The sequence below is a fragment of the Suncus etruscus genome, chromosome 3 (assembly GCF_024139225.1).
Source record: "Suncus etruscus isolate mSunEtr1 chromosome 3, mSunEtr1.pri.cur, whole genome shotgun sequence".
NCBI lineage: Eukaryota > Metazoa > Chordata > Mammalia > Eulipotyphla > Soricidae > Suncus > Suncus etruscus.
In genome coordinates, this window is record NC_064850.1 from 92,170,024 (window position 1) to 92,178,284 (window position 8,261).

Consider the following 8,261-nt stretch of genomic DNA (forward strand, 5'->3'; position numbering starts at 1 on the left):
CCTTGGAGCTTTCTCACTTGAAGCTCTGTGGGGTTCCAGGAATGGGCTGCCCTCTTTCAGAAAGTTTGGAGTGTAGCTGAAGTAAAGGCTCTTGGGCCTGGCTGCTGTGGCTACCTTGCCCTCCTTGTCACTTTCTGCTTTTAGAATATGACAAGAGAATATAACAGAACTTCAAGAACACTATCAAACTTCTTTCTATTACAGGCCTCCTTAGTGGTGAGTGATTTCTGTACAAATAAATCAACATCTAAGACATCCATCCTTAGGGCATCAAAGATGATATTTGGAGCTCTTTAAAAGTATGGACCAGGGGCCAGAGAGATAAAATCGAATGGACTGAGCATATATGTGCTTTGAATTTAGGAGTCCCAGGTTCAATCTTTGGTGCCACAAGGTTTCTTGAGCACCACTAGGAGCAATCCCCAAGCATAGAGCCAGGAGTATCCTTTAAACCACTAGGTGTGTCCCCAAAAGACACACACACACACACACACATATCCTAAAGAGAGACAAACACCACAAGTGCTCCAGTTTCTCTGCTTCAAGGCAGCAGCTCAAATGGGAGCCATTTGTGCCACTAACCAGGCTTCATGGAAGTAGAGCCAGAGTTAGGGTGGGTATAAGATTCTCCAATAACTGTGTGTTCATCCAACAGTAGTATACCCTTCAATGTTGATCCCATACCCTGTAAGCTGTCGTCTTATCATGATTGTCCAAATAGCATTGATATAAATGGGAACTAGAGTTCCCTTTATACAGGGGCATGGAGGAAGAGCTGGGGGATAACAAATTTTTACATCACAGCCTGGAAGGGACTATGAGAGATCACTAGTCATCATCAGATCAAGGTACAAATTGATGGATGCCCAGTGTAATGCCAGAACCCAAACTTCTGCCCAAAGCCACACAGACGGTAGTGGAAGGGGCCTCACTAGGCAATAGAGCAATGGCTCTTTCATGTCACCATGTCTTTTTACTATGTGCTGGGGACCAGTCCTGGGTGAAAGGGCCTGAAACAGGAGCTCCATGAGGATTAAGAAAACAAGACAGTCATTGTGGCTTTCTGGGGACCCAGGCCAGCAGGGTGAAGGGGATGAATGCTGCAACTTATTTGTGGATTCACTGAGGCCGACCCGATCCGAAATATCTGTGGAAAAATCTGTAGAGGTTAGAAAGAACGGCCTAAGTCTTGTTGCTGATCAAAGGCAAATTTATTAAGCAGGCAAGCGCTTATATATTTTTTACACTAAGGGAGGCATGTCTCAAAAACTATTGGTCATTTTGAACCATCCTTTATCCAATTATATTCCAAGCATAGGCACATAACCAAGAATGGATAAAGGTACTTATCATTAAATCTATGGGGCATACAAGCATTGGTTAATTCAAACAAGCTTTTCACCAATTATATGCTTACTACAGGTATTTTGCCAAAAAGGGAAAAAGGATAGAGTGTGCCTTGTTAAGCACAGCCCATAGGAGGTGGGGAAGGGTAAAGGGAAAGGCATAACTCAATGACTGATCCTAGCAATCTTTAGCTTGACCAGAATCAGAGACATATAAGGAAATACTATCTACATCTTGTCCCTGGCCTCATGGCCCTGTGGTTAGCACAAGGGGCTATCTTTTGTTGCAAGATTTCCTATTTGCTCATGGGCTAAGAACCTGCCAACGGTCACGTATACAGCTCAGTGGAACTTTCCACAAAGACAGAGGCTAAGGTTGATGGCATCCATATTTTTATGCAGGCTAGAGCAGTCTCCCAAGTCATGAGAGAGAAAAGCATGGGGTCAGGGAGCTCACAGCCTCATGGGCTGAGAGCCCCGACTATCCTTCAAATACAGTATTTATTGTCTAGAAACAATAAATACAGGAAGAAGCAAATATTAACAAGTAGTTGCCTATCTATGTTAAACTAAACAGGCAAGACCATTACATATCAAAGGGGTCTTCAGTAGCTTAGCAAAAGTTTTTGAATTGTCTTCTGGGAGAAGGGTAGATAAGAAAGTAAATATAGGGTCCCCACAAATACAGCTTTGTTTAAAAGTGCTGACATTTTGGTAATTAGTAATAAAGGGTCCCTAAATCACCTTTCAGACCCTCTCTTCAGACTATCATCTTTCTAGCTAAGTGTATATATTTCCTGGATGTCTGTATATCCAACAATTTAGGACTCATTGTATCTCTGGCCACATCCCTTCCCATACCAGGCTGGGAGCCCTTTCCCTAAGTGTTCTTCTACCTTCTCACCACCTATTCTTGTAGGTTGGCTTAAAGATGACTCTGAGGACAATCATTTATTCCAGAGGTGTCTTGCTGGCTCTCTAAGCCTTTCTTTGTTTATTCCTGATCTCCGTTGGTATTCTAGAATATTCTTTGACTGAATATATGCCAACATTGTGGACAAGTCTCAAAGTTGAATTGAAGGAAACTAAAAGTAGAAAAAATTCCAGAACAGAATTCTCCCTACCTTGCACCCTATGTCTCCTCTGCAAGTTGTAACCTTCTGTTCCCAAATTATTTCCTTCTGCCATTCTCAATCTTGGTGACATCTATTGGTATTTTTCCAAGTCCCAGTGTGTGTTGGAAGCTGCTCTAATGAGAGTAAGTAATATCTAATACAGTAAAGGAACTTGTGTTACACACCAGTGCTAGAATAAACCTTGGCTGTTATCTGAATTCAATGTGGAAGCAGGCAGAGGCTCAGAAATGACAGTTCCAGGTCATGGAGCTTTATGAGGGTAGGATCAGGCATCCTAATGGAGAGCAGATGCTCTTCCAGATTCTGTGGCTGCTTTAAATTGTACACATGCTACAACATAAGGTAGACCACAATTCTTGCCTCTAGTAGTCCCTGAACTCCCTAGTCTGGGCTCTATCTTGGCCCCAAGGCCGGCTATCTCAGCAGGATTCTCTGGTTGTGCTGATTGACCTAATGAGACTTTTTGGGTAACTGCTGGTGTTCTTTTCTTCTCTTTTTTTCCCTAACCCTGGGAGGAAGCTCAGAGCAATAAAAGTCTATGAGAAAGGTCTGCACAACCCACACAAAACTCTGAGGACAGCCTGTAAATAATTACCATGTGTTACCAACTTCCTCCTCCTCAAGTCTTCACCCAAATGTTCCTTAATACTTAGACACTGACTGAGTACCTGCTGAATGCCATGGCTAGGTAAGGCCTGCAGTAGCAGCAGAAAGAATTCCTTTTGGCATCAGTGTGTCTTGGTATACAGAGTTCTCCGTAGAGAGGAATAAAGAGGCCCAATGACAGGGCTGGGGAGAGAGGGTGTCGAGGTAGGAGAGTGAGAATCTGGCTATGCTGCTGAATTGGGCTGAATTGGGCCTGTGCTCAGGGTGGGCTTCAGACACTCTTTTGGTGGCTTGTGAGAGATGTTGCCTTGAAGAATGGTGGTTTCTAGGATCCTAACACTAGAGGGCTGGGATTACGGAGGAAGTGTTTTCAGGGGCCAGATTCTTGGCCTGAATCTGAATAGCTGGGAGGACTGAATCATAGGCCAGAGGACAGCCTTTATGGGGGTGAAAGGGTAAGAAGAGCTGGGGCTACTGCAACAGGGCAGAAGTCTATACTGATGTGACTCATGCTGAGTAGCCCCTATTGCTTTGGGGTGGAGCAGAGGCAGCTGGGCCTGAAGAGCCCTGAGCTGGGTGAGAGAGTATTGAAGGGGGTTTGAGGAGATCTCCAGACAATCCAAGTAATGAATTGGAAAGATTAGAAGCATTATAATGCCAATACTCATCCAAGCATTGTACAGATACAAAGCAGTTCTTATAAAGATAATGTATTTTAAAGAAATAGATGACATTCTTCTGAAATTTATATGAAACAATGAACATCTACAAGTAGCTAAAGCTCTCCTTTGGAAAAAGAAGATGGGGGTTATATCATCTTTCCCAGCTTCAAACTGCACTACAAAGTGCTAGTAATTAAGACAGCCTGGTGTTGGAATAAAAGCAGACTATCAGTTCAGTAAAATAGAATAGAATTGAGTATCCTGAGATAGGTCTCAGGTATATGATAAATTAATTTTTGATAATGGAGCAAAAAATATGAGTGGGGCAAGGAAAGCTTCAACAAGTGGTCTGGGAAACTTGGTCAGCTACATGAAAGAAACTGAACTCAGACCTCTTCATGACACTATGAACAAAGGTCAAATTAAAATGTATTAAAGATCTTGATATCAGACCTGAAACCATAGTTATATATAGGAAAACATAGGCAGAGCTCTCCATGACATTGTAGCTAAAGGCATCTTTAAGGATGAAACACCGCTAACCAAACAAGTAGAAGCAAAGATAAACAAATGGGACTACTAAATTAAGAAGCTTCTGCACCTCCAAGGAAATGGTGCCTAGAATACAAAGATGGCCTGTGGAATGGGAGAAACTATACACCCACCTGATAAAGGGTTAATATATCAGATTATATGGCACATTTAGGGCTTAACAAGGAAAAAAAATCTCATTCCATTTAAAAAATGGGGAAAATTCACAATGGTTTAAATTAAAACTTTTTTTTTTTTTTTTTGGTTTTTGGACCACATCGGTGACTCTCAGGGGTACTCCTAGCTATGCACTCAGAAATCGCTCCTGGCTTGGGGGATCATATAGGACGCTGGGGGATCCAACCGTGATCCGCCCTGTCTGTCCTAGGCTAGCGCCGGCAAGGCAGAGATGCCTTAGTAATAGCGTCATAGCTCCAGCCCCAAAACATCTCTTTTTAATGGGAGAAGAGATGAACAGACGAAAAACTACATTCCATAAAGATGACATATATCATGAAGAACAAGAACAATAACAGGGGCCAGAGAGATAACACAGTGGTAGGCCATTTGCCTTGCACACGGCCAACCCAAGACAAACCTGAGTTTGATCGCCAGCATCCCATATGGTCCCCTAACCCTCCTGGGAGTGATTTCTGAGCACAGAGCCAGGAGTAACCCCTGAGTGCCACCGAGTGTGACCCTTCCTCAAAAAAAGAGCAATAACAACCAGTGTAGGAGTGCATGCAGAGAGAAGGGACTCTCATTCCCTTCTTGTGGGAATGTCGACTGGTCCAGCCTTTTTGGAAAATCTATGTGGGCATTCCTTAAAAAAACTAGAAATTGAACTCTTATTGGGCCAGTAATACCATTCTGGGAATATACCCTAAGGACCCAAAAACACAATGCAGAAAAGGCACCTGCATTACTATATTCATTACAGTTCAATTACAATAACCAGAATCTGGAAACAACTCAAATGCCCAAGAGCAGATGAGTGTATATAGGAACCAGGGTACATATATGCAAAAAATACTATGCAGCTGTTACAAAATATAAAATTAACTTTACTTGAATGGATATGGAAAATATTATGCTAAATGAAATGAGTCAGAAGGAGGGATAGACATAGATTGGACATGCTCATTTGTGGGATGAAAAAAAATAGTATGGTAATAATATTCAAAGACAATAGAGGTGAGGACTAGGAGGACTGGTCCATGGTAGGAAGCTTGCCACAAAAAGTGGGAGAGTAAAATTAGGGCAGAAAAGGGTCCACCAGGACAATGATATTTGGAAATGGTTACTCTGACAAAAATGATATGCATAATAACCTTTTTCAGTAACCACATTGAAAACCAATGTTTAAAAAGGGAAGAAACGGGAAGGAGGAGAAGATAAAGATGAAGAAGAAGAAGAAGAAGAAGAAGAAAAAGAAGAAGGAAGAAGAAGAGGAAGAGGAAGAAGAAGAAAAAGAAGAAGGTTTGCCATACTAAAGAAACAATGGTACATCTACACAAAGGAATACTACATAGCTGTTAGAAAAGATGAAGTCATGAAATTTGCTAGTACCTGAGCTGATTTGGGAATTATTATGTTGAGTGAAATGAGTGAGAGGGAGAGGGATTGACATAGAATAATTTCACTTATTTATGGGATATAAGGAAAATAATATCTAGAGACGATAGAGAGGAGGACCAGGAAGACCAGTTCATGGTAAGAAGCTTGCCACACACAGTGGAGTAGTGCAATTAGGGTAAAGGATGTATCACTATGGCAATGATAATTGGAACTAGGTACTGGATGGAGATAAAGTGATATGCACGGTACCCCTTCATTAACAATAGTGAAAACCACAGTGGCCAAAAAAGAAAATGTGTGTATGTGTGAGTGAGAGAGAGAGAGAGAGAGAGAGAGAGAGAGAGAGAGAGAGAGAGAGAGAGAGAGAGAGAGAGAGAGAGAGAGAGAGAGAGAGAGAGAGAGAGAGAGAGAGAGAGAAGAACAGAGTATCTGCCTCAGAGACAGGCAGGAGGGGGAGAGGAGAGGGAAACAGGGACATTGGTGGTGGGAAGCATTTATGGGTGAAGGGGATGAATACATTGTAAAAGTGAAACTCAATTTTGAACAACTTTGTAATCATGGTGTTTAAATTAAAAATGTATTTAAATAAAATGTCTGCCATAGAGCCAGGCAGGGGATAAACTGGGCGGGGGTGGGAAGGAAGGTGGAAAGCAAACTAGGGACATTGGTGAAGAGATGGGTGCTGGACATTGTATAATTAAAACTCAATCATGAACAACTTTATAACTTGATCTCACAATGATTCAAAATAAACAAACAAATAAAAACATTTTAAAAAGAGGAAAGGTCATGCAGGGAGGGTGGTGGGGGGACCAGTGCTGAGGAGGAAACAAGGGCCATTGGGGAGACATAACTCTGACAAGGTTTCTTGGGGTGAAGACTGAAAAGAACTGAAAAAAATCAGAGGAGGGAATTGTGGGTATGAATAGGGCCAGTACCCAAGCAATGTGACACCCGTCCCCCATACCATCCCAGGAGTTTGGATTGAGGCAGTGTATTTTCTGCTCAGCATACTGGGTGGTATAAAAGTAAAGCCTTAAAGACTGGCCCTCCAGAAGTGGGCACAGGGAGGGGTGGCCAGACCCTGACTGCTGCCATTGTGGGAACAGGCAAAAATGTCAGACTATACTTTTCTGTAGTTCAATGAGTGAAGCTAAGGATGGACAAGGCCTTGTTGCATCAAACACGAAGGGGAGAACTGGACATGGCATCATTTCTTTCCTAAGTGCTCAAGCTATTCTCTCTTAGGAGTGTGAGTCCTAAGCAGCTCCTCTGTCCTTATCCCTAACTGACTTCTCCTCTAGCCCCAGGTTGATTCTGAAGGAGCTGGGGAAGCAGCCTTGCCCACTGACACTTCCTGACTGTGAAGGAGGCCAGTAGCAAGTCCATCACAGGACCTGGCACATTCTTCCCTGCTTCCAAATGTGCTTCAGACAAAAAGAAGATTCATTCGTGGGGCTGGAGAGATAGTGCAGCCAGTAAGGAGCTTGTCTTACACAAAGTCCACCTGGGTTCAATCCTGGTCATCCCTTGTGGTTCCCAGCGTCCTACCAGGAGTGATTCCTCAGCACAAAGCCAGAAAAGAGCCCTGGACACAGCCGTGGATGCCCTACTGTCCAAATTAAAAAACTGTCCAAGTCAAATCAGATAGAACAGACTGCTGTAATTAGCAGTCAGGATAATAGTAATCAAATTAGCCTTGAGTATGGAAAATTCCTTTGAGAACCAAAGGAGGTTGTTCTTTATAGTTTTTGCTTTTGTGTGTGTGTGTGTTTATGGGCCACACTCGGCAATGCTCAGGTGCTACCCCAGGCTCTGCACTCAGAAATTACTCCTGATGTGCTGGAGAGACCACATGGAATAACCAGGGGCTCAAATCCGGGTTTGCAGAGTGTAAGGAAAACAGTCTCCTAAGGCTTGGGCCCTGTGGTTGTTCTTTATCATCTCTAGTATACAATGAAGAGAATAGGAATTGCCCTAGAATGCTCTCAGTGCCATGCTGGAGGCTAGTGTCATTTTTATTTATTATTTTCTTTTTCAGAGCACATTCACAAGAACCCTTGAAGTCAGGTGGCACGTGACAGAAAGTCTCGGTGAGAAGTCAGGTGGCACGTGACAGAAAGTCTCGGTGAGAAACCGGTAGATGTGGGACAGGGACGTCATCTAGAACTACCAAAAAGGACCAAGGGAAGGCCTGGTGGGGTGGGTGGGTGGGTGGGAGGAGTTCCAGTTGGGCAAAAGCCTTAGAGAGACTTCCAGGCTGGCAATTCCTCAGAGGGAGGACTGCAATTGCTTCCCATAGCTTCTCCTCAGCTTCCGCAGGAAAGGGGAGTGGTGTGTGTGTGTGTGTGGGGGGTATGTGTGTGATGTGTGTGTCCATGCGACCAAGTCCAGGTGTATAT